The sequence below is a fragment of the Toxorhynchites rutilus genome, chromosome 2, assembly GCF_029784135.1.
Source record: "Toxorhynchites rutilus septentrionalis strain SRP chromosome 2, ASM2978413v1, whole genome shotgun sequence".
NCBI lineage: Eukaryota > Metazoa > Arthropoda > Insecta > Diptera > Culicidae > Toxorhynchites > Toxorhynchites rutilus.
Genome location: NC_073745.1, coordinates 146,327,740 through 146,355,684, shown reverse-complemented (window position 1 = coordinate 146,355,684; position 27,945 = coordinate 146,327,740). Strand labels below are relative to the sequence as shown.

The following is a 27,945-nucleotide window of genomic DNA, read 5'->3' as shown; positions in this document are numbered from 1 at the left end:
TTTTACACTCAAGGCTCCATCGATTAACTTTTCTTTTGATTTTTGAAGTAAATATATGTATAAAACTATCCTAAAATTTTGGTTTGATTCTAAACATTATAAGAAAATTGGCATGACATTTTCGGTGTCGCAATAATTTCGTGTTCGCCCCTTATCTTTCAGCTTCTTGCAGTAGTGTTTGCAATGAAAGACTGTTCTCTGTAGAAGCAAAGCCCAATAAGTTTGAACAATTAGTCGCCCGTAATGCCCAAAAGTTTGGCCACCCCTGGTATAACATGATTTAACGAAACTGTAGTTTCAGTGCTGTTCTCATAACAATTTCTCTTGTTTTCTCGAAAACATTGTGTGAAAGACATTGTAGCTAAATTCAAGTTATCTTGTTCTTCCCATTCCCAAGTTTTGTATGAATTGCATTCTGTTTTTCAGAGCTGCTATTTCCGGTTGATTACAGTAACTATTCTTCTTTTTTTTCTTCATCTTCATCTTTCCCAACATTGGTATCTTCATCCTTTTCTGTAGATACACTCCCTCTAGTTTGATGTCGGACGCGCTATAGTGGCCCTATGTATAGTAAAGAATTTATTACTCGACAATGGTGTTCATCTTTGAAATTTAAACTGTATGCTGCCTCGATATGTTTGTGATCGAATTGAAAGAGGAAGTGATGTTCATAGATACCATACAAGAAACACGAATAATGCACGAACACCCAACTTTATGTTTAGTAGGTCACAGAATTCGTTTTTGTATAAAGGTATTTTTTTTTTCAATTCGATGCACAGAGAAATAAAACGTGCGGCAACAATGGCAGAGTTTAAGAAAATGTGTATTTCACACGTAAAATCTGTTTTGTAAACAGGTTTCTATAAATTTTTTGTTTAATAATTTATTTGTGTTTATAATTGATTGACATTTACAAAATTCATTTACAGGTTAAACTACCACACCCAAAATTGATTATTAGCTCATGTTTTGTCATCCCGATTTATGCCATTAAATGAGACATAACATAACAGAAAATGTAATGACTCACAAATACTGGTAAGCATTTGTATAATATACATGGTACAGCAATATAAGATTAATACTAGCGAGGGAAACAAAAGACAAATAAGCTTCCCGCATACCTTGTCACATACACGGCCCAGACCGAGATAGATATTGTTCTCCTCCATGCGCTCCTTCTCTACTCTTAGAAAACACTTTCCAACTTCATCATATAATCAGGTGCAATATTATTTATCACGTATTTGCTGAATAATGCTGAATAAGCATCATTAGTCATGTGGATAGCGCGATCGTGTGAAATAGCTTTGCATTCCAGCCGGCCTTGGTTCGATCCCCATTGACGTCGTATGGACATTTTTTGGCACAATCCCAAATGGAATGAGAAAAGAAACAGAAAGAGATCTCTACTCGCATACATACAAACCATTTTTAAGCTTTTAAAATACAGTAAAACCCCGATTATCCGCGAAATAGTCTGGCTAGGCCACGGCGCAAAACGAAAATCGCGGATAATGCGATAAAGGACTAAAAATGAAGTGCAAACACGAAAAAAAAAATTATTTCAACGCGAAATCATTAAACTATCCATTTGTAAGGGGTTGTACACCAGTGGTCAGATAATGTGTAAGTCATGACAAAAACTAAGAGAGCAAACTCCCATCTCTCACTGACAAATTTCGGGAAACTCTAACTATGGAACTCGCTTTCGCGGATAAACCGCATTTATTTTTTAAGTAGGCCTGGACTATGTTAATAGTGAACACTGACAGAACACCGATACACAATGAAATTTTTATATGGGGTCTAAAGGGGAAACTGGAATGAGGATAGCGCACTCAAAATTGTCGTAAACTATCTTTTTATTAGATGGTTATATCGAGTATTTCTGAATAGTGGCAGATCTCTTTTGTTTTATAATGCTGGTCTCTTAATTTTAATGCAAACATAAATACTATTTATAAGATAAATTGACCTGTTTGAACCTTTGTAGGGGTATGAGGTGCACCCGTGGCCGAGTGGTTAGCGTCTCACATTATCATGCCGGGTGTTCGGGTTCGATTCCCGTTCTGGCCGAAGGATTTTTTATCAAAGAAATTTCCTTTTACTTGCACTGTGGTCACGCGTATTCAAGAGCTTGCCCCTCGGAATACATTCATGGTGTGTTATTTGGCTTAAGAAATCTCAACTAAGTATTAATAAATGACGCTAGTTAATGCATACGTTGAGACGGCAAAAGTTCCACAGGGAACGTTAACGCCATTCAAGAAGAAGAAGGGGTATGAGGTGGGTCATCATCAACCACCACAGCCGTTTCTAACTTGCTGTATTTTCCCTTAAAGTAAATATAGGATATCTACCATCAATTGAATTTAACATTCAAACAATTCTATCTTCAGCAGCATACTTCATTTTTTTATAGTGCTCGATGATTTCAAAACATACAGTTTGACAAATTAGTCCTTCTCCTTTAGCATTCTTGTGATTGTATACCGGTGTATACCGAATTGTTGAGCGATTTGTGATTTGTATTTTTTTTTTTTCATTAGCTTATATCGCTTAGTTGTCACTACACTAGAATAAATCTATTACAAAAAAGTATTACCGACTATCTCGGAAAGGAAATTTTAACAATGTCGATTGATTAGATAATATACTTTACGACTGTCTCTTCCGCGGCTCAAACTGTGAAACGGCATAGGTCGTGCATCTCATTTCACACAATCGAAGAGGAAGTTGCTCAGAATTATTCATAGTTTTTTTTATTCTGGGCCTATGAAAACAATATGCTTTCGATCTTTCAAAAAAATATGTGGTATACGCTACAAATCCAACAGTAATAATTTTTTCCATGAATACGGGTCATCACGTTAGGCGGCATGAAATTTTTAAATTTCATTTTTTGTTCAATAATTTAACGGCAGATTGAACTTTTTATATAATTTCTCATTTTTCGAAAAACGTGATAAAAGCGAAACATTTTCATTGATAAATTCGAGAGTGATACAAACGACAGTGCTCCCGTGGCCGAGTGGTTAGCGTCACACCTAACATGCCGGGGGTTCGGGTTCGATTCCCGTTCTGTTCGGGGGAATTTTTCGTCAAAGAAATTTCCTCCGACTTGCACTGTGAGATCATACGTATTCTAGAACTTGCCACTCAGAATGCATTCAAGGCGTGTTATTCGACATAGAAAGCTCAACTAATCTATATATATATTAGGCTGTCAAAAAAGTCCTGCGGTATTTCCGCGAGGTGTCGTTGTAAGCGCGTAGTTCTAGTTGTGTTCATTGTATCGAGTCATACTATAGCTTGTTGGAAAGGTATTTTTATAATATTAGGCTGTCAAAAAAGTCCTGCCATACAAATGAAACACAAATTTTCGCATTACTCGAGAATTATTCAAGCAAATGAAACCAAATTAGGCATCTGAAGGTTTAAGGGTGCAATAAATGTTTCTATGGTGATTAGACTCTCCGCCCCCTTTTCCAAGGGGGGGCTGCCATACAAATGAAACACAAATTTCTGCATTACTCGAGAATTAATCAAGCAAATGAAACCAAATTAGGCATCTGAAGGTTTTAAGATGCAATAAATGTTTCTATGGTGGTTAGACTTTCCACCCCCCTGGGGGGGGGGGCTGCCATACAAAAGAAAAACAAATTTCTGCATTACTCGAGAATTATTCAAGCAAATGAAACCAAATTAGGCATCTGAAGGTTTAAGGGTGCAATAAATGTTTCTATGGAGGTTAGACTTTCCGCCCCCCTCTCTAAGGGGGGGCTGCCATACAAATGAAACACAAATTTCTGCATTACTCGAGAATTATTCAAGCAAATGAAACCAAATTAGGCATCTGAAGGTTTAAGGGTGCAATAAATGTTTCTATGGTGATTATACTCTCCACCGCCCCCTCTCTAAGGGAGGCTGCCATACAAATGAAACACATATTTCTGCATTACTCGAGAATTATTCAAGCAAATGAAACCAAATTAGGCATCTGAAGGTTTAAGGGTGCAATAAATGTTTCTATGGAGGTTAGACTTTCCGCCCCCCTCTCTAAGGGGAGGCTGCCATACAAATGAAACACATATTTCTGCATTACTCGAGATTTATTCAAGCAAATGAAACCAAATGAGGCATCTGAAGGTTTAAGTATGCAATAAATGTTTCTATGGTGGTTAGACACTCCTTCCTTCTCTCTGTGGGGGGAAGGTGGTACTGCCATACAAATGAAGCATACATTTCTGCATAAATCAAGAACTAATTAAGCAACTGAACCACATTTGGCATATGGAAATTTTAGGGAGTAAGAAACATTTCTAAGCAGTCTTCCATGTTTCACAAAAAACACTGCGTCCGGAATAAACATGTCCACGCTGCTGTTCACAGTTTTGTGTTTGAGTACAAACATGATTTTTTCGTACCTATGTTAGAAAATGTGACATGTTTGTACTCGTGGTATTTTTGGACATACGATGTTTAATCCCAATGTTTCACATGATGTTCGAACATGGTGTACAGTTTCTCTTGCATTTTCACCCCAAGCACCGGCAGTGCGTAGAGTAGAAGAAGCGAATCGGACACCACACCACCACCACTCAACGCGTGGTGTGTTGGTATGTTGACATTAAAAAAATGCTTTCCTTTCATGACAATGGGTGCTTCATCAAAAATATTGGGCAAATAAAATAAACCTCTTTTTCTGTTCTGAACAAAATAAACATCGATTGATATGAGAGATTTTCACATCTGATATCATTATTTAGTGCACGCATCAATTTATATATTGAATTCATGTAACATTCGATATTATTAGCTATTTGAACAAGTACTAAAATTGAATTATTCAGTAGTGACATGTTAGGCGTGACGCTAACCACTCGACCACGGGAGCAACAATTTTGGCTGGATCTTTGAATACAAATGGCCCAATACTGCGATCGCGACCCGAGCTATAAAACGAGCGGAGAAGAGGAGAAGAAAGGATGATGCAATCGCATGCACACATAGCATATGTAGTGCAGTGTAAGTGTAGCTTTTAGTTTTTTCCTTCATACAGTTTGTGATAACATCGAGAAATTATTGGTGTGTTTTAGCCGCTGAAATTTCTCTGCTGGTTCTGCTGTGTGCCGCTGAAGGTTGCATATAGAACTAATTTTTGGGTATTTATTTTTTTGGTCAGCATTTGTACGACGTCGCCCGCTGTCGGCTCCCCAGACTTTAATTGTCAACATGCACGCAAAAAAAATAGAAAGCTTCATTCTATTCAGAGAATGTTTTCTTTGAACGAAACCAAGGATTATTTAATCAGACTTGCAAAATGTGCATGAACGATCTATAAACTTTTACTTAGTCGCGGCAATACAAACACACACTTTACAGATACACGGGCCGAAGGTTGTGTGCATATGGAGTGCAGACTAGGGGGTCGTTGCTGATTAACGGTCAGCTGCATCCCAATAGGAAGTATCCCATGTCGGGCACACGTACAGAGCACTGAAGACTGCAACATCCCAATTATAAGAACACTTGTAATACTAACCTCGAGCCAACCGCGAGTAATCGGTTACATATTACTAACATAGTTGTAAGCAAACATTGTCAAAATATTGAACTCCCGGCCCCGTTAGGCTGACGCCTGAGTCCTAATAAAAATATATATTTTGGTGCATGAACTTATAGCCTCTTAGTTCGTGCAATTTTTGAAATGCGAACTAAATTTCAAGTTCGTTTCTGTGAAAAAGTATTCTACGAAGAAATGTTTTGGGATGAATAATTTCTTTCCGTGTATGAAAAGAAACGAAACGAAAGCAATGAATACTGCGACATCGGGTGATATGTTTGTACATGATGTTCTTGAACTATAAACATCGTGTTTGTTTTCACATGTCTATGTTTGTGTATCATTGTTCGTGTTGGGGATAGACACTCAACACTAGCGAGAATCATGTTCGAATTCAAACAAAAACATGGAATTTTCACATCGCGTGGACATGTGTAAGTGTTTTTCGGAAGACTGTTTCTAAGGTGGTTCAACACTCTTCCTACCTTTCCGAAGAGGGGAGGGGGGAGGTCTGCCATAGAAATGAAACAGTTTTGTTAGAAATATGAAATTGCTCATAGTAAGAAAACGTTGATGTGTGAAGGTATTGTTAACAAAACACAAATTTTAGGCGGGACGAAGTTTGCCGGGTCAGCTAGTTAATAATAAAAATGACGCATACATTGAGACGGCGAAGTTCCTCTAGGGACGTTAGTGCCATTTATGAAGAAGAGGAAGAAAAACGAGACGTGTTCAAAACGCCCAGTATCGTTATATAATCGAGACGTTACTGTACTTGGCATTCTCGTATATGTTCGACGGTCAGAAATGTAGAAGGGACCTTCGCTCATCAGACAATATGGTAAAATTGACGCAAAATTTCTCTGCAAGGCCCATGGTCATCGAAAGAGAAAGTCAATGAAGAGAATCGATCACATCCGATAGACTCTATTGACATGTTACTCTTGAATTATGTTTTGTATGAATTCTCCATTCTATTAAACTTTTCTCAAACTTATATTTCTGATCTGTCCGACCTTAGTGCAAACGTCTCTAATATTTTTGTTACACATGTGAGGCTTAGCGCTAGTTGCTTGTTTTTTTCTCCCCTGCTTCACCACTGTTGGCAGCTATTAAAAAACTTTCAACGAATCTTCCGATTTTCTTCTCGTTTGCTACCAACGCAACCACGTTTGTCGGCACCAGACACGATGACACGAAATCTTTCCCTCTGTATATCTTGGGGCTTATTCAATCAACGATATTTTATTAATAGAATTGTAATATAAACCATAACTTATATTTGTCGTTTTTATTCTCATTCCCATTCGGGTGCGTTTGGGTAAGCGGATGGGATAGAGAATTTTTCCTATTTCACAAATTCAACAACTAACTCGAAAATGTTCCAACTAATCCAAGAGTTTGCTGCTCCAACACCACTTTATTGCAACATACCATAATTCGTAGAATAAAAGAGCTTCAATTGGAAAAGAATGATGGAAACGAGCAGAAAAATCATAGAAAGCCTGACAAACCTATCAGGTTCGCTTTACACCTATCACCTTCCACACCCACGCGTAAAAACTTGTTCACGAGAATTTACAGTGCTCCTGGGTTAGTTCATACCGTCACCTAATTGAACTATAGCGGTATGTCTGCTTGACGGTAATGTGACACATATTTTCACCTGAGTTACACCGGATTCCGCACAGCACGCTGTTTAGCAGACATACGCGTATATCAATCTAGGTGCGGGTGTTGCTGGAGGTCGGTCGGTAAATCAGCTACACAACCATCCAAACGATATTTTTTTTCTATACTTTTATGTTTGCGATTGCTCTCTTTTCTTCATCTCACATCCAAACACACACACACACACACACACACAAAATTTAACTCACTCTCATCGGTTTCTCCGGTTTTTTCACTGCTCACTTCGACTGGTGAGTAGCCGACTGCTCGCGGTGCAGTACTAGGTGGCACTCAAAGCTGCCTCTGGCAATGGCGCTATGAATGGTTCCTTCTACACACTCGAGTTTACGTATGCACTGTTTTTAATTTTTTTTCTTCTCTTCGAGAAAACTATTTCACCATTGGCAAACTTGTTGTCTGATTTGTCTACCTCATTAGAGTATCACTACATAACACAGTCCTTCACTTTGGAGGCTTTTCTGCACTTTCTGCACAGCCACCCGTGTTGGATGAATTATTCCATTCCAATTTTGATACACTTTCCAAACATTGAAATCACCAATGTTGAAGATTGATTTTCCACACCAACAAGCTTCTCGTTTAGAACACTCTCGAAACCCCTTCTAATGTGGCACATTTTTCACTACCAGCGTACTCCACTCCTGTTGTACAGAAAAAAATAGAAATTTTCAGAAGAAATACACTACCTTATTTTGTTTTCTAAATCCACAACGAAACAATCAACCTGTTCCCGTCAGCACGTAACTCTTCGATTTCTACAAGAGGAAAAGGTCAACACTCTCCCTTTGCCATCGTAGCAACTGTGTCAAATATGCAAAACCTTCATGCATTAGCCAAAAACTCACTGAGACACTTTGATTCAATTTTTTCATTCTTCTTTGCCTTCACCGCTTTGTTGTTGTTGCTTGCTTGCTTTTGTGCCGTTTTCTTGTGTCGTTTTCGTCAGCAAAACTCGACTCTGTCGCTGCTGCTGCTGCTGCGAATGAAATTTACCTACTCCTCCCACTCCAAAATACATTTTCAACCGACTGGTACTGGTTTTGTCTAATAGAAGTTTTCACAGCAATAACAGCAACACAAATAATAACGCACCCCACACCAACCATAGCAGCAAACTCCAAGCGACCACCTTTGCAGCACGATTGTACCTTCGTAACTATTAACGCAAGTATGTTTTACACTGTGTACTCTCCTACCTACGGTTGACACGAGCCGAGCCGCCTGAGAAGGAAACCCCGCTCAGAGCGTATAGCGAGATTGGTGAGCTGTTGATGAGAGAAACATGCATCTCACATAGCAAAACGGTGACCGCACCAACACCACTGCACCATTCTGAAAAACACAAATACTGTACACATATTACATCAAAACCGCTATACCCGACGAAAAATTATGCTGCACATAAACACTACCCGACGACAACAAACTCGACACGCGGAAACAATTTGCAGATTGAACTGCTGGAGCGAATGTCTAAAGATCTTGTAGGTGGCATAGATGAAAAACATTAACATTTCGGTAATTAACCTACATATAAACAATAGATTGAGGTCTGCCACCAACGACGAAATCTCGGTCGCAACAAATCGTATATTTCGGTTCAGCATGACTGGTTGTGCTCTAGGAAACCGTTTCGTGGATTGGTTCCAACTGTTTCGTCGATCGTAGTAGTGTGACTTCGAAATTGATATGATATTTTCATCTATGTTTTTGGAACGATTTAAGGGGGTGAACACCATAAAATATATGAGATTTCCGCGATTTTTTTTTAACGAGAAAATAAATTATGATTAATCTGATATCAGAGTTCTATTAGGTACTAGCTGACCCGGCAAACTTCGTCCCGCCCAAAATTTATTTTTCGTTTTCACATCCACGTTTTTTTACTAAGCGTTCAAGGGTCCAATCGCAGAACTGTTCATTGATTGATCTTCTAATCTATCCTTCAAAAATATTTTTTACTCAAAAATTTCAGTACTTCTATTAAAACTTGACGTTATAATTTCAGACTATTTTCAGACACAATTCTCGTGCAAGATTTTTCATCCACTTGCAAATAACATGTTTCTCCGTTACATGGAATAAATATTTGATACAGAAAATATGATAGAATGAAGACAGCCCTAAATCGGACAATTCCTTTCTCGAGTATTGCTCTTATCAACACATTCGGCGATCCATCATTACAGTAGAACCCCGCCGATTATCCGTGAAATAGTCTGGCTAGTGACTTAGACAGTGACTTATCTCTTAAATCTTCGGACGACTACGCAACACGTACGAAGATGTAACCAGTCGGACATTGTCCCGCAGATGGGCAGCTTCGCGCCCGAAACCGGTCGACATAAGGTAAATTTTAATTCGTTTAATTAAGTAAGAACAATAAGTGTTATGTCTTGTCTCGCGTCGCGTCTTATGAGAGTCTGGCTAGGTCATCGTGGATAACAAAAATCTCGGATAACGTGATATACTACTAAAAATGAGGTGTTTATACGAAATAGAGATATTAGATCATGAAAACTATGTTCTATCAATACAGAAAACATTAAACTATCCATCTGCAAGGTCGTGTGCACCAGTGATCAGATAATATGGAAGCTTTGATCGAAATAAAAGAGCACGTCGCCTACGTCTCACTGTAAAATTTTGGGAAGCTCTATAGAATTACTATGGAACTCGCTTTCGCGGATAATCCGCTCGCGAATGATCGGGGTTCCACTGTATTTATATAGATAGAAGACGATATAGGCTTTATCACTTTAAAATCTATTACCACATTCGAACGAAGATCAATTTCATTACCGCAAACATCAAATGGACTAACAACGCTTGGCAATATGTAATTGGTCGGTGTTAAGTCAGACCGGACCATGTGACATTTTGATGATTTCGAGAAAAACGAACTTGAAGTTCAGTGCTCTGCAATTTTCAAAGCATTTAATTTTTGCGTTCAATATTGTTCTCAGAAGTGTTAGTTAGTAATACTTTGGCGTATGATAATTGTAAAAAACATTAAGTATCATGCCAAAGAAGGAAGTTTTTTAGCTGCCTATACGTACATGTCCGCTCTGACTGAACCAACTGAAGCATTTTTTAAGATTTAGTTCACTATGACTGAACAATTTCGAAATATTCCTCAATCAAATAACAGTTGTGAGTCAAAGTGCGCCATTCTGTTATTAAAACTAGGTGTGTGAGGATTGCACAAACATTTGGCTGCGTTCAGCAAAATAGTATCTGCTATCTACTACGAGCATGCATATGATTTCCCGGCTTACGTGTCAAAGCAAATACTTCCCATTTTCAGTCATCTTAGACAGTATTCTGGTGGAGTCATCGGGCCGTATTTCTTTGAGAATGAGGACGGCGAGACGGTAACTGTAAATGGTGAGCGCTATGGCCGCATGTTAACCGATTTTTTGTTGCCACAAATTGAAGATATGGATACGGATGACATGTGGTTTCAGCAGGACGGCGCCACGTGCCACACAACACGACCGAACATGGCCATATTGCGAACGAATTTTGAGGGACGCATAATTTCGCGTTTTGGTGATGCCAATTGGCCGTCCAGATCATGCGATTTGAACCCGCTAGACTTTTTTTTTTGTGGGGTTATGCGAAAGACCGTGTCTATGCCAACTCTCCGCAAACTCTTGAACATTTGAAAGACAACATTCGTGAAGTTATGACCGAGATACCACCCCATATGTGCCGAAAAGTCATCGAAAATGACCTGTTCCGGATCAAGATGTGCGAGGAAGCCCTAGGTGGACATTTGAATGATGTTGTATTTCACACATAATGGCATAAACCAAACTTTAATTTGAAATAAAAGTTTCATCGAAATTCGAATTCTAAGTGTGTTTTATTTCAATTATCTTTCGGAATTTAAAGTTGGAAAACCCTGTATGAAGACCATACCAAGTTTCGTTTCATTTGCTTGATTAATCCTCGAGTAATGCACAAATTTGTGTTTCATTTATATGGCAGCTCCCCCTTAGAGAAGGGAGTGGAGTGTCTAACCACCATAGAAACATTTATTGTACTCTAAAACCTCCACATGCCAAATTTGGCTTGATTTTCTTGATTGGTTTTCGAGTTATGCAAAAATTTGTGTTTCATCTGTATGGTAGCTTCCCCTTAGAGAAGGGGGAGGAGTGTGGAACCACCATGGAAACGTTTATCGATCCCTAAAACCTCTATGTGCCAAGTTTGATTCCATTTGCTTGATTAGTTCTTGAGTTATGCAGAGATTTATGCTTATAGCAAAATAAGATGACAAAACTTTGAAAAAAAAATGATCCAATCCAATGCTTCAATCCATTTATAATAATTTATCTGAATTGTTCGAAGAAATTTATAACATTTGTAGTTAAAACAATAGTCATTCATTGAAAAATGCGTTTTTAGCATACTTATCAACTACAATGTCGCGACAAAATTTACGACCAGTTCCGTGTTTCGGCTGTTCCGAGTGTTGTTTCGACCGATTTTTGAAAAAAATTGATTGTTTCTCGGTGGTATTCTTGTTTTTCGGATCCTGGTAAGTATTTATCATGCAAACAAGAAGTATGTAAGGTTCTTATCCTCGAATTCTAGTTACAGTAAACGAAAAATGGGTTGCGCGCCTAATTGCATAGAAACACAGCGGATGTTAATCCGCAAAATGTCCAAGGCAGGTAGCAACCAACGCGATATCGCAGAGTACTTGTTTAATGCCCTCCAATCAGAAACGACTGAACGCCTGAGGAAAACGACCGCTAAGGATGACTTGGCCATAAAGCGAGCCTTCAAGAAAGATCCCTTCAAGGCCTCGAACAAGATCCGGGACGAAAGGAAATTGTCCGTGAGTTCCCGGACAGTTCAGCGGCGGCTGGTGAAGCAGAGGCTAGGCGGTAAAAGCCCCCGGAAGGTCCCGATGCTGACGCAGAAGCATCTGAAGGCGCGGCTGAAGTTCGCGAAAGTCCACTTCGATTGGATCGGTCCGGGGAAGGAAACGCAGTGGTGAAATATACTGTGGTCGGATTAGACGAAGGTAAACCTCTTCGGCTCGGGTGGAAAAACTTGGGTCCATTGCCCATTAGGCTGCGCTTACATGCCAGAGTATACCATGAATATCTTCAAGCATGGAGGAGGGAACACTATGGTGTGGAGGGGGCTTCTCCTGGTACGGGGTTGGCCCCTTGTACTGGGTGGATAAGATCATAGATCAGTACTTACCTACGCCCAAATACTTAGGGGTGTTATGCTGCCACACGCCGAGTGGGAAATGCCCCTGAAATGGCAGTTAATGCAGGATAACGATTCGATGCACGACGTCAAGACCGTGGTTCTAGGATAACAAAGTCGACATCATGGAGTGGCATGCAGCGCAGTCACGAAGAAGTCGAAGAATAAACGGAAACTGTGGGATAGGATCCAAGCATGTTGGTACGCCATCCCGGTCACAAAAAAAAACAGCAAAGAGAAGGCTATCGAAAAAACGAAGAAAATGAAAATGTAAGTATAAGATTCTCAAAAAGGATAAGATGGATTGTATTTTTCCGTCTGAGAATATGTACCTAGAGCCTGAGAGTCAAGTGCTTTAGCTAATTTCTATTTTCATTATATAAATGATGAGGGTGATTTCTTGATTGCTTAAACATTGAGTATATTCTGTTTTATAATTATTATGTATGGATCTATTGCTTGAACATATAAAATGATAATACTTTACAATTGGAGGAATATAACGTGTTTCAAAATACGCAAGAAACAATGCAATCCCTTCCCAACGTTGAAGAATTCTTATCTTATTTAACCTCCAGAATGGGTCCCAATATGAAAAAGTCGACGATTACGAGTTGGAATAGCATTGCTGGACTGGATCATGTATGTCGGGAGATTAAGAAGAGTATAATTTTCCCTGTGTGTAAGCGAGTTATGCTTTCGACTTCATCGCATTATCAGGCACCTTAAGGGGTAGTGCTGTATGGACTACCAGGTAAAATATCGATCTCTTTTCTGTATTTCAAACATCAAGTACTTCCAAGTATTAATCTGGATGTAACAATGCAACACAAATAAGTATCCGCCGTTTTCTCGTTAGCAGTTAATATCTAACTATGTGTTATATTCACCGATGAAATCGATTCCATTCTGCTAACTGTGAACCCTTCTGATCACGAAGCGACCACCATGATGGAGACACATGGTTATGGGTGCTACCAATCGTGCACAATGGATACGATGTTACCAAGTGGAACGGCAAACGGAACATACACTAAGGATACCGGATCACCTATGTTGGATGGAGTTCCTGCAATTATCTTGGACGATTTGATCGAATTGTTTCGCAATATGAAGCACTCCGCACAAAACTCGGGACATATTGATATATTTCTACGAGCTTTTGATAGTTTCCAAGAATGATATAGGAGACGGGAAGCTTATTCTGGAATGTAAAATTTTCAAAAAGTATGTTCCGGTGAAGTTTTGGTTGTACCGTTCCGAATTATTTTCCGGCTAATCATTAGAAATTTTTAATTCTGTTTTCCCTTAGAGAATAGTGGGTTACCAAATTATATAATTCAATCTTTTTGTACACGTGTTACAACTAAAATAATAATGAAGCACTTGATTCCCTGTAGGATCAATTAAAAAAAAATATTTTCTCGAATCAATCAATTTCTTGAATAGTGTTCAGTTTCTAACACGCTGCATTGCAAGTATTCCTAGAAATTCCATGTTCTATGTTGTGGTTCGCACTTACAGTAACTAAAAAAGTGCACAACCATGATTCTATTCTTATTTTTATGCAACAAAAAAACGAAGAATTTATTTCGCATCACATTCAAAATTACTTGGTAGAGCTTTTCCAGTTGACAGGGCGAGTAATGAAGCGATTTTATCCATACTGGTTGCAAGCGCAAGGAAGTCATTGTACGCCCTATGTCTTTCTGGTCGATGTAGTCCTGCTTTGAAAAACACTCTGAACCGTTTTTCGATGGGAATTCACTAACAATTCTTGGGAGAAAGATATTTCAGATATTTTCAAGCTGCGCATGAAACACAACAATAAAATAATGTCAGAATGAAAATTGATGCAAGGGTAGGCCGGGATCCTATTTTCCGAATTTTAATTTTCAATCGAAGCAAGCATTTCGTTGATGCGACGATTTTGCTCACTGATGATTATAGTTACATGAGAGAAGCAGCTATTATCATCACCAGAAGCCGAAATGGAGCGAGGACCAATTACTTCGAGGATTCCCACACCATCAAAGATTCCCAAATGCTCTTGGGCCACTCAGGAGACTGGAGTTAGGGCGGAAAAACGTCGTTCTTCAAATAAGGTAAGGAAAATCGTTTCAGAGAGTGTAGCTATTCTAATAATATCTTTTTTCCAGGGTATTGGAAATGCAAGCAATCAAAAAACCGAAGAAAAGCATCAAGTGTGGTATTTCAACTATAATGATCCGAGCGCAGAGTGGATCGAGGACGTAACGCCGCCACAACTGGTTCCCAGGGACACCCAGGTATGGTTTGGGAATTTGATTGATCCAACCGAAGAGTGGATTGAGGATATAACTCCGCCACAGCTTGTTCCTAGTGAGACACATCTAGAGGATGACAACGAAGATGTGTTCGACTGGGAACCAAGCAATATGTCAGAGATCGACTATGCAGTTTTTAAGAAGTTAAAAGCCGAGAGAGATCTCTGCAAAATGAAGGCCGAGAACAAAAAACTACAGCAGGAGAATCAGCTATTGAAGGCAAAAAAAGGCGTAAGCCTAATAAATCGATTCTGCTTCCGGTTCCTACTGTTCATGGTGGGCGAAGTAGCGGAATCGGTTATCAGCTCATTTTAAATTAATTATATGAACTAAATGTGGGGGTGAATGTTTGTTGTGTTGAGTTGTATTGTGTGTATTATTTTTGATTTTCTTCTTGTTGCGAGTTGTTGTTTTGTTTTGTGCTGTTTTTGTTATACAATTCCATGGTGCAGATTCTACTTTAGCTATTGTTATGAGTTTAGTTGATTTTTTGGGATATTCAATTGTTCGTTTTTTGTTCCTCTTTAATATTTAGATGTTACCATTTTTATTGTTATGATATTTGTATACTATTGGGTGTTTCGTTGCAATTTTTGTTGTTGAGATTAATGTTTTATTTTATGTCATGTTTTCAGTTGCCTGTTATGGATTTCTTATTTAGTTTAGATCGTTAATCTCGTATCATTTAATTAGTGGACTTTTTCGTTTAATATTTAGCTAATGTTTTTTTTTCTTACATGAAATGTTCTGAGGTACCGTTCAAGCAAGTTGAAGACTGCGAACCAGCGAATCCTGAGGAGAGTAGGATCAAGCAACACAAGTGATATTCGATGTAAGTATTCACCTCATGTATACTATTTGCAATTTTTTAATAGAATTTATCTTTATAGATGGAAGACCACACCGAGGGATGCATTTACTTGGACAAACTTGGATGTTATTTAAAATCTTTAACAATGTATTCTTTGCTGCTTATATACATGTAGAATAAAACAAATTTAGCTTATTTCAAATAAAAAAAATTTAAAATATACGTGGACGGTGTTTTTCTTTAAACATGGACAGTACAATCCAATTATCCCGTAAAGTGAAGTTTTTTCCTGAATTCGCTGAGTAGGAGTAAGACACATCGTGTTCCCATGGTCGAGAGGTTAACGTGAAATATATTCTGCCGGAGGTTCGTGTTCGATTCCCGTTCATTAATGAAATTTCATCCGATTTGCTGTGGTCACACGTATTCTAGAGCTCGCCACTCAGAACACATTCAAGGTGTGTTATTTGGCATAAGAAATCCTCACTAAGTATTACTAAAATGTAGGCAAGTAGTACTTCGTTGAGACGGTAAAAGTTCCTCTGGGAACCATACCATTCAAGAAAAGGTGTACCACAAATTTATTGATTTTTTGAGTAAAACATTTTTCTATCGTCCCTGAGTGTAGAGGGTGAGAAATACAGAGGAGGGAGTAGAGTGTAAAGAGTAAAGAGTAGAAAGTAGGAAGTGAAAAGTAGAGAGTAATAGAATAGATAGTATGAAGTAGAGAGTAGAAAGCTAGGAACATTTCCTAATGTTGTCCGGGATGCATTCCTAGCAGACATGCTCTAAAATCTCCGAGCGTGAGTTTTGGAATTCAGACTATGTTTCATCGTTCTGTTTAGTTGGTTGTTTGCTCGATACGAACAAAAACCTGCTCGCAGACGGATTCTACGAAACAGTACTACGAGCGGTACCGGCATCAGGGTTTGCTTTGATACTTCTCAACGCTTTCCAATCCAGTTGACGACGATTGTAAGTTTCACTACGACTTTTCGTTTGAGCCACTCGGACTACGCTGTTCCGCTCACGAAAAGGTCTGAGCACATCACATACGGTAGTTTTGGCGATATTCAACAGTTTTACGATTGTTTTTGGTTGGTAAACGACTGGACAAAGCGTACCATCGGTACTTTGTGTACATGCAGGCATAAAGTTGATCCTACCTGTGGTCGTTTAGCTTCTTGTCCAGTAACTCCTATCCCTACCTCCTCGCGGTGCCGACTGGGGTACGACTAACCATAATGAAAATCGAGTAACCAACCCCGGTGGGATCTTAGTCGTATGCTAACAGGGAAGGGGGTCTATCTGAGCGTCTGCTCACTATGAAAGTGCGACTCAAAACAGGTTCTGTACCGAACACGAACACGGCTTTCCCCGAAAGCTGACAAGACTGATACAGGCAACGATGAACGGTGTGCGGTGCAGTGTGTAGTGGAAATTCGGATATACATAGTCAGCGGAAGTCGCGCCTACTATGGACTCCACAATTCCATAAGGTCCAACAACCGACCAGTGGTCCTCTATGGGCACGAAGCATGAACGATACTCGAAAATGAAACATACTTGTTCGACATTTTTGATGAGCGAAATTCACGCACTTTATGAATTCAAACACGACAAAGATTCGTTTTTTTCTCGAGTTCAATTTTGTGCGAAAAAAACAGATGAAAAAACGGGTTTGAAATAACGAAATTTATAAATTTGTTAGATTTTATGAACAAAATACCGTGATTCTGTACTCTATTTCATCTGTGTGAGTAAATTTCGTGTCAAACCAGGTTGAGCCCAGTTAACGAATTTCGCTCGTTTTGTTTGCCATTTTTTTTGTAAAATTCATCTGTTGTTAGGCATGTGCAGTTTTTTAAAAGAAAAGTACTTTGAGCTTAGCGAGTAGGAAATCGTTCAATGTGTTATGTCTGTCTGTGATATTAAACTATATTTTAATTTTATTAGAAACATTGTTGCCATTGAATGTCATATTAATGCAAACAAGATTGTCATTACTGAAGCTCTCGTTTCTCACCAGCCAGTTAACTGACCTCAGCTAACCTAATATCATTGTGGCAACTCTCTATGCGGCTTTGGAACTATGCCCAGCGCGCTATGAATTGTTAGACCACTGACATAGGCGCTAATGTATTTGACGAGGCACTAGGTGACATTACAGCTAGCGTGACAATAATTGCAGTATTTTTCAACAAACAAATAACAAAACAGGTTACATGCTTCTAATTTTATTACTGAGTAAACATGAATAAAAAATATAATCGTTTTTTTAAAAACCACGAGGTTTTTGGACGGTTCCTGATATCCTTCAGATTGTTCAATGTAACATCGATTATAAGAATTAAGGTTTGGTAATCCTTGAAGTGGCAGAGATAGGTGAAAGTCAAATCAACTAATTTGGCAATGGTATTTATTTTGTTTGTAAAGTGTAATAAACTGTAACGTTTACGTGGTTTTATAACATCGGATTAAAAAGTTTTTTCATAAACTAGAACGAATCGCAGCGTCCCAGAAACATCATGAAATAATGTTCATTAAGTAACCCAATTCATCCAAATTACAATCAAAATAAAATAAATGTGTTCCTATACTCATATTGATGATAAATATATCATACATTACTATTTATTTATTTAGTCAACAGGTAAAATATTCACCCCAATGACAAAAAATATACTAGCGCTATACACATTAATTAAGAACACTACGATAACTACACTTATTTTTGTAACGCGAAACATTGAAGTCAAACACATCGTAGCATCTGTTGAAGATTCGGCACATCCTTCGCATGGGCACGTTATGTCCGTAGTTGCTTCGTGAGGGACGAATATACAGGAAAATCTGTGAGCGTAAATTACGACGGCGGGAGTTATGTAAAGGCAACTTAACAGCGAAGTGCAGTCGATGTTTCCCTGAATCAGATCATAATCATTTGTTTTGAGTACATCAGCTCTGAATCCGCGATGCATTGGAGTAACCCTCATCAATTTTGATAACAGTTTATTTTTGACTATTAACTGGGCTATAGCCCAGTTGGTGACAAGTGTTGTAAAGAGATTCGCCTTTAATTGGACAGACCGGTAATGTGACACAAATAATTGGACATTTTTGTAAACATCCTTTGTGCAAGTTTGTCGATTCTATCGTTCATTTCATTTACCGTTGAGATGGCTTTGTACAGCTTTGTGCCGCGAATTTCGTTGACCAAAACAGCAAAGAGAAGGCTATCGAAAAAACGAAGAAAATTCAGAAAATGTAAGTATAAGATTCTCAGAAGGATAAGATGGATTGTATTCCTCCGTCTGAGAATATGTATCTAGAGCCTGAGAGTCAAGTGCTTTAGCTAATTTCTATTTTCATTATATAAATGATGAGGGTGATTTCTTGATTGCTTAAACATTGAGTATATTCTGTTTTATAATTATTATGAATGGATTTATCGCCTAAACATATAAAATGATAATACTTTGCAATTGGAGGAATATAACGTGTTTCAAAATACGCAAGACACAATGCAATCCCTTCCCAACGTTGAAGAATTCTTAACTTATTTAACCTCCAGAATGGGTCCCAATATGTAAAAGTCGACACTCTATTCTGTATTTCAAACATCAAGTACTTCCAAGTATTAATCTAGATGTAACAATACAACAAAAATAAGTACCCGCCGTTTTCTCGTTAGCAGTTAATATCCAACTATGTGTTATATTCACCGATGAAATCGATTCCATTCTGCTAACTGTGAACCCTTCTGATCACGAAGCGACCACCATGATGGAGACACATGGTTATGGGTGCTACCAATCGTGCACAATGGATACGATGTTACCAAATGGAACGGCAAACGGAACATACACTAAGGATACCGGATGACCTATGTTGGATGGAGTTCCTGCAATTATCTTGGACGATTTGATCGAAATGTTTCGCAATATGAAGCACTCCGCACAAAACTCGGGACATATTGATATATTTCTACGAGCTTTTGATAGTTTCCAAGAATGATATCGGAGACGGGAAGCTTATTCTGGAATGTTAAATTTTCAAAAAGTATGTTCCGGTGAAGTTTTGGTTGTACCGTTCCGAATTATTTTCCGGCTAATCATTAGAAATTTTTAATTCTGTTTTCCCTTAGAGAATAGTGGGTTACCAAATTATATAATTCAATCTTTTTGTACACGTGTTACAACTAAAATAATAATGAAGCACTTGATTCCCTGTAGAATCAATTAAGAAAATTTAATATGTTATCGAATCAATCAATTTCTTGAATAGTGTTCAGTTTCTAACACGCTGCATTGCAAGTCTTCCTAGAAATTCCATGTTCTATGTTGTGGTTCGCACTTACAGCATCTAAAAAAGTTCACAACCATGTTTCCATTCTTATTTTTATGCAACAAAAAAACGAAGAATTTATTTCGCATCACATTCAAAATTACTTGGTAGAGCTTTTCCAGTTGACAGGGCGAGTAATGAAGCGATTTTATCCACACTGGTTGCAAGCGCAAGGAAGTCATTGTACGCCCCATGTCTTTCTGGTCGATGTAGTTCTGCTTTGAAAAACACTCTGAACCGTTTTTCGATGGGAATTCACTAACAATTCTTGGGAGAAAGATATTGCATGAAACACAACAATAAAATAATGTCAGAATGAAAATTGATGCAAGGGTAGGCCGGGATCCTATTTTCCGAATTTTAATTTTCAATCGAAGCAAGCATTTTGTTGATGCGACGATTTTGCTCACTGATGATTATAGTTACATGAGAGAAGCAGCTATTATCATCACCAGAAGCCGAAATGGAGCGAGGACCAATTACTTCGAGGATTCCGACACCATCAAAGATTCCCAAATGCTCTTGGGCCACTCAGGAGACTGGAGTTAGGGCGGAAAAACGTCGTTCTTCAAATAAGGTAAGAAAAATCGTTTCAGAGAGTGTAGCTATTCTAATAATATCTTTTTTACAGGGTATTGGAAATGCAAGCAATCAAAAAACGGAAGATAAGCATCAAGTGTGGTATTTCAACTATAATGATCCGAGCGCAGAGTGGATCGAGGACGTAACGCCGCCACAACTGGTTCCCAGGGACACCCAGGTATGGTTTGGGAATTTGATTGATCCAACCGAAGAGTGGATTGAGGATATAACTCCGCCACAGCTTGTTCCTAGTGAGACACATCTAGAGGATGACAACGAAGATGTGTTCGACTGGGAACCAAGCAATATGTCAGAGATCGATTATGCAGTTTTTAAGAAGTTAAAAGCTGAGAGAGATCTCTGCAAAATGAAGGCAGAGAACAAAAAACTACAGCATGAGAATCAGCTATTGAAGGCAAAAAAAGGCGTAAGCCTAATAAATCGATTCTGCTTCCGGTTCCTACTGTTCATGGTGGGCGAAGTAGCGGAATCGGTTATCGGCTCATTTTAAATTAATTATATGAACTAAATGTGGGGGTGAATGTTTGTTGTGTTGAGTTGTATTGTGTGTATTATTTTTGATTTTCTTCTTGTTGCGAGTTGTTGTTTTGTTTTGTGCTGTTTTTGTTATACAATTCCATGGTGCAGATTCTACTTTAGCTATTGTTATGAGTTTAGTTGATTTTTTGGGATATTCAATTGTTCGTTTTTTGTTCCTCTTTAATATTTAGATGTTACCATTTTTATTGTTATGATATTTGCATACTATTGGGTGTTTCGTTGCAATTTTTGTTGTTGAGATTAATGTTTTATTTTATGTCATGTTTTCAGTTGCCTGTTATGGATTTCTTATTTAGTTTAGATCGTTAATCTCGTATCATTTAATTAGTGGACTTTTTCGTTTAATATTTAGCTAATGTTTTTTTTTCTTACATGAAATGTTCTGAGGTACCGTTCAAGCAAGTTGAAGACTGCGAACCAGCGAATCCTGAGGAGAGTAGGATCAAGCAACACAAGTGATATTCGATGTAAGTATTCACCTCATGTATACTATTTGCATTTTTTTAATATAATTTATCTTTATAGATGGAAGACCACACCGAGGGATGCATTTACTTGGACAAACTTGGATGTTATTTAAAATCTTTAACAATGTATTCTTTGCTGCTTATATACATGTAGAATAAAACAAATTTAGCTTATTTCAAATAAAAAAAATCAAAATATACGTGGACGGTGTTTTTCTTTAAACATGGACAGTACAATCCAATTATCCCGTAAAGTGAAGTTTTTTCCTGAATTCGCTGAGTAGACAACATCGTGTTCCCATGGTCAAGAGGTTAACGTGAAATATATTCTGCCGGAGGTTCGTGTTCGATTCCCGTTCGTCAAAGAAATTTCATCCGATTTGCTGTGGTCACACGTATTCTAGAGCTCGCCACTCAGAACACATTCAAGGTGTGTTATTTGGCATAAGAAATCCTCACTAAGTATTACTAAAATGTAGGCAAGTAGTACTTCGTTGAGACGGTAAAAGTTCCTCTGGGAACCATACCATTCAAGAAAAGGTGTACCACAAATTTATTGATTTTTTGAGTAAAACATTTTTCTATCGTCCCTCAGTGTAGAGGGTGAGAAATACAGAGGAGGGAGTAGAGTGTAAAGAGTAAAGAGTAGAAAGTAGGAAGTGAAGAGTAGAGAGTAAAGAATAGATAGTATGAAGTAGAGAGTAGAAAGCTAGGAACATTTCCTAATGTTGTCCGGGATGCATTCCTAGCAGACATGCTCTAAAATCTCCGAGCGTGAGTTTTGGAATTCAGACTATGTTTCATCGTTCTGTTTAGTTGGTTGTTTGCTCGATACGAACAAAAACCTGCTCGCAGACGGATTCTTCGAACAGTACTACGAGCGGTACCGGCATCAGGGTTTGCTTTGATACTTCTCAACGCTTTCCAATCCAGTTGACGACGATTGTAAGTTTCACTACGACTTTTCGTTTGAGCCACTCGGACTACGCTGTTCCGCTCACGAAAAGGTCTGAGCACATCACATACGGTAGTTTTGGCGATATTCAACAGTTTTACGATTGTTTTTGGTTGGTAAACGACTGGACAAAGCGTACCATCGGTACTTTGTGTACATGCAGGCATAAAGTTGATCCTACCTGTGGTCGTTTAGCTTCTTGTCCAGTAACTCCTATCCCTACCTCCTCGCGGTGCCGACTGGGGTACGACTAACCATAATGAAAATCGGGTAACCAACCCCGGTGGGATCTTAGTCGTATGCTAACAGGGAAGGGGGTCTATCTGAGCGTCTGCTCACTATGAAAGTGCGACTCAAAACAGGTTCTGTACCGAACACGAACACGGCTTTCCCCGAAAGCTGACAAGACTGATACAGGCAACGATGAACGGTGTGCGGTGCAGTGTGTAGTGGAAATTCGGATATACATAGTCAGCGGAAGTCGCGCCTACTATGGACTCCACAATTCCATAAGGTCCAACAACCGACCAATGGTCCTCTATGGGCACGAAGCATGAACGATACTCGAAAATGAAACATACTTGTTCGACATTTTTGATGAGCGAAATCCACGCACTTTATGAATTCAAACACGACAAAGATTCGTTTTTTTCTCGAGTTCAATTTTGTGCGAAAAAACCAGATGAAAAAACGGGTTTGAAATAACGAAATTTATAAATTTGTTAGATTTTATGAACAAAATACCGTGATTCTGTACTCTATTTCATCTGTGTGAGTAATTTTCGTGTCAAACCAGGTTGAGCCCAGTAAACGAATTTCGCTCGTTTTGTTTGCCATTTTTTTGGTAAAATTCATCTGTTGTTAGGCATGTGCAGTTTTTTAAAAGAAAAGTACTTTGAGCTTAGCGAGTAGGAAATCGTTCAATGTGTTATGTCTGTCTGTGATATTAAACTATATTTTGATTTTATTAGAAACATTGTTGCCATTGAATGTCATATTAATGCAAACAAGATTGTCATTACTGAAGCTCTCGTTTCTCACCAGCCAGTTAACTGACCTCAGCTAACCTAATATCATTGTGGCAACTCTCTATGCGGCTTTGGAACTATGCCCAGCGCGCTATGAATTGTTAGACCACTGACATAGGCGCTAATGTATTTGACGAGGCACTACGTGACATTACAGCTAGCGTGACAATAATTGCAGTATTTTTCAACAAACAAATAACAAAACAGGTTACATGCTTCTAATTTTAATACTGAGTAAACATGAATAAAAAATATATAATCGGTTTTTTAAAAACCACGAGGTTTTTGGACGGTTCCTGATATCCTTCAGATTGTTCAATGTAACATCGATTATAAGAATTAAGGTTTGGTAATCCTTGAAGTGGCAGAGATAGGTGAAAGTCAAATCAACTAATTTGGCAATGGTATTTATTTTGTTTGTAAAGTGTAATAAACTGTAACGTTTACGTGGTTTTATAACATCGGATTAAAGAGTTTTTTCATAAACTAGAACGAATCGCAGCGTCCCAGAAACATCATTAAATAATGACCACAGCAAAGAGAAGGCTATCGAAAAAACGAAGAAAATTCAGAAAATGTAAGTATAAGATTCTCAAGAAGGATAAGATGGATTGTATTCCTCCGTCTGAGAATATGTATCTCTCTAGATACCTGAGAGTCAAGTGCTTTAGCTAATTTCTATTTTCATTATATAAATGATGAGGGTGATTTCTTGATTGCTTAAACATTGAGTATATTCTGTTTTATAATTATTATGAATGGATTTATCGCCTAAACATATAAAATGATAATACTTTGCAATTGGAGGAATATAACGTGTTTCAAAATACGCAAGACACAATGCAATCCCTTCCCAACGTTGAAGAATTCTTAACTTATTTAACCTCCAGAATGGGTCCCAATATGTAAAAGTCGACACTGAGCGATCTTAATGATTACGAGTTGGAATAGCATTGCTGGACTGGATCATGTATGTCGGGAGATTAAGAAGAGTATAATTTCCCCTGTATGAAAGCGAGATATGCTTTCGACTTCATCGCATTATCAGGCACCTTAAGGGGTAGTGCTGTATGGACTACCAGGTAAAATATCGATCTCTATTCTGTATTTCAAACATCAAGTACTTCCAAGTATTAATCTAGATGTAACAATACAACAAAAATAAGTACCCGCCGTTTTCTCGTTAGCAGTTAATATCCAACTATGTGTTATATTCACCGATGAAATCGATTCCATTCTGCTAACTGTGAACCCTTCTGATCACGAAGCGACCACCATGATGGAGACACATGGTTATGGGTGCTACCAATCGTGCACAATGGATACGATGTTACCAAATGGAACGGCAAACGGAACATACACTAAGGATACCGGATGACCTATGTTGGATGGAATTCCTGCAATTATCTTGGACGATTTGATCGAATTGTTTCGCAATATGAAGCACTCCGCACAAAACTCGGGACATATTGATATATTTCTACGAGCTTTTGATAGTTTCCAAGAATGATATCGGAGACGGGAAGCTTATTCTGGAATGTTAAATTTTCAAAAAGTATGTTCCGGTGAAGTTTTGGTTGTACCGTTCCGAATTATTTTCCGGCTAATCATTAGAAATTTTTAATTCTGTTTTCCCTTAGAGAATAGTGGGTTACCAAATTATATAATTCAATCTTTTTGTACACGTGTTACAACTAAAATAATAATGAAGCACTTGATTCCCTGTAGAATCAATTAAGAAAATTTAATATGTTATCGAATCAATCAATTTCTTGAATAGTGTTCAGTTTCTAACACGCTGCATTGCAAGTCTTCCTAGAAATTCCATGTTCTATGTTGTGGTTCGCACTTACAGCATCTAAAAAAGTTCACAACCATGTTTCCATTCTTATTTTTATGCAACAAAAAAACGAAGAATTTATTTCGCATCACATTCAAAATTACTTGGTAGAGCTTTTCCAGTTGACAGGGCGAGTAATGAAGCGATTTTATCCACACTGGTTGCAAGCGCAAGGAAGTCATTGTACGCCCCATGTCTTTCTGGTCGATGTAGTTCTGCTTTGAAAAACACTCTGAACCGTTTTTCGATGGGAATTCACTAACAATTCTTGGGAGAAAGATATTGCATGAAACACAACAATAAAATAATGTCAGAATGAAAATTGATGCAAGGGTAGGCCGGGATCCTATTTTCCGAATTTTAATTTTCAATCGAAGCAAGCATTTTGTTGATGCGACGATTTTGCTCACTGATGATTATAGTTACATGAGAGAAGCAGCTATTATCATCACCAGAAGCCGAAATGGAGCGAGGACCAATTACTTCGAGGATTCCCACACCATCAAAGATTCCCAAATGCTCTTGGGCCACTCAGGAGACTGGAGTTAGGGCGGAAAAACGTCGTTCTTCAAATAAGGTAAGAAAAATCGTTTCAGAGAGTGTAGCTATTCTAATAATATCTTTTTTACAGGGTATTGGAAATGCAAGCAATCAAAAAACGGAAGAAAAGCATCAAGTGTGGTATTTCAACTATAATGATCCGAGCGCAGAGTGGATCGAGGACGTAACGCCGCCACAACTGGTTCCCAGGGACACCCAGGTATGGTTTGGGAATTTGATTGATCCAACCGAAGAGTGGATTGAGGATATAACTCCGCCACAGCTTGTTTCTAGTGAGACACATCTAGAGGATGACAACGAAGATGTGTTCGACTGGGAACCAAGCAATATGTCAGAGATCGACTATGCAGTTTTTAAGAAGTTAAAAGCTGAGAGAGATCTCTGCAAAATGAAGGCCGAGAACAAAAAACTACAGCAGGAGAATCAGCTATTGAAGGCAAAAAAAGGCGTAAGCCTAATAAATCGATTCTGCTTCCGGTTCCTACTGTTCATGGTGGGCGAAGTAGCGGAATCGGTTATCAGCTCATTTTAAATTAATTATATGAACTAAATGTGGGGGTGAATGTTTGTTGTGTTGAGTTGTATTGTGTGTATTATTTTTGATTTTCTTCTTGTTGCGAGTTGTTGTTTTGTTTTGTGCTGTTTTTGTTATACAATTCCATGGTGCAGATTCTACTTTAGCTATTGTTATGAGTTTAGTTGATTTTTTGGGATATTCAATTGTTCGTTTTTTGTTCCTCTTTAATATTTAGATGTTACCATTTTTATTGTTATGATATTTGTATACTATTGGGTGTTTCGTTGCAATTTTTGTTGTTGAGATTAATGTTTTATTTTATGTCATGTTTTCAGTTGCCTGTTATGGATTTCTTATTTAGTTTAGATCGTTAATCTCGTATCATTTAATTAGTGGACTTTTTCGTTTAATATTTAGCTAATGTTTTTTTTTCTTACATGAAATGTTCTGAGGTACCGTTCAAGCAAGTTGAAGACTGCGAACCAGCGAATCCTGAGGAGAGTAGGATCAAGCAACACAAGTGATATTCGATGTAAGTATTCACCTCATGTATACTATTTGCATTTTTTTAATAGAATTTATCTTTATAGATGGAAGACCACACCGAGGGATGCATTTACTTGGACAAACTTGGATGTTATTTAAAATCTTTAACAATGTATTCTTTGCTGCTTAAATACATGTAGAATAAAACAAATTTAGCTTATTTCAAATAAAAAAAATTCAAACTATACGTGGACGGTGTTTTTCTTTAAACATGGACAGTACAATCCAATTATCCCGTAAAGTGAAGTTTTTTCCTGAATTCGCTGAGTAGGAGTAAGACACATCGTGTTCCCATGGTCGAGAGGTTAACGTGAAATATATTCTGCCGGAGGTTCGTGTTCGATTCCCGTTCATTAATGAAATTTCATCCGATTTGCTGTGGTCACACGTATTCTAGAGCTCGCCACTCAGAACACATTCAAGGTGTGTTATTTGGCATAAGAAATCCTCACTAAGTATTACTAAAATGTAGGCAAGTAGTACTTCGTTGAGACGGTAAAAGTTCCTCTGGGAACCATACCATTCAAGAAAAGGTGTACCACAAATTTATTGATTTTTTGAGTAAAACATTTTTCTATCGTCCCTGAGTGTAGAGGGTGAGAAATACAGAGGAGGGAGTAGAGTGTAAAGAGTAAAGAGTAGAAAGTAGGAAGTGAAGAGTAGAGAGTAATAGAATAGATAGTATGAAGTAGAGAGTAGAAAGCTAGGAACATTTCCTAATGTTGTCCGGGATGCATTCCTAGCAGACATGCTCTAAAATCTCCGAGCGTGAGTTTTGGAATTCAGACTATGTTTCATCGTTCTGTTTAGTTGGTTGTTTGCTCGATACGAACAAAAACCTGCTCGCAGACGGATTCTTCGAACAGTACTACGAGCGGTACCGGCATCAGGGTTTGCTTTGATACTTCTCAACGCTTTCCAATCCAGT

At 38.2% G+C, this 27,945-nt stretch overlaps 1 protein-coding gene across 11 annotated transcripts in view; it reads right to left on the bottom strand.

Annotated features, from left to right (window-relative positions):
• LOC129770756 (serine/threonine-protein kinase Genghis Khan) overlaps nucleotides 1–27,945 on the bottom strand; it is a 286,646-nt gene that overhangs the window by 155,156 nt on the left and 103,545 nt on the right. For 5 of the 11 annotated variants that reach the window (XM_055773794.1, XM_055773803.1, XM_055773805.1 and 2 more), the window contains exons 1-2: nucleotides 7,989–8,414; nucleotides 7,453–7,905 (exon numbers count right to left, since the gene is read on the bottom strand). The exons of 1 other annotated variant lie outside the window; for it this stretch is intronic. The gene's annotated coding sequence lies outside the window, so the exon portion shown is untranslated. Of the gene's footprint in view, nucleotides 1–7,452; nucleotides 7,906–7,950; nucleotides 8,424–27,945 lie in introns of those variants that run through there. 5 more of the 11 variants (XM_055773796.1, XM_055773797.1, XM_055773795.1 and 2 more) reach the window with 5 other exon arrangements.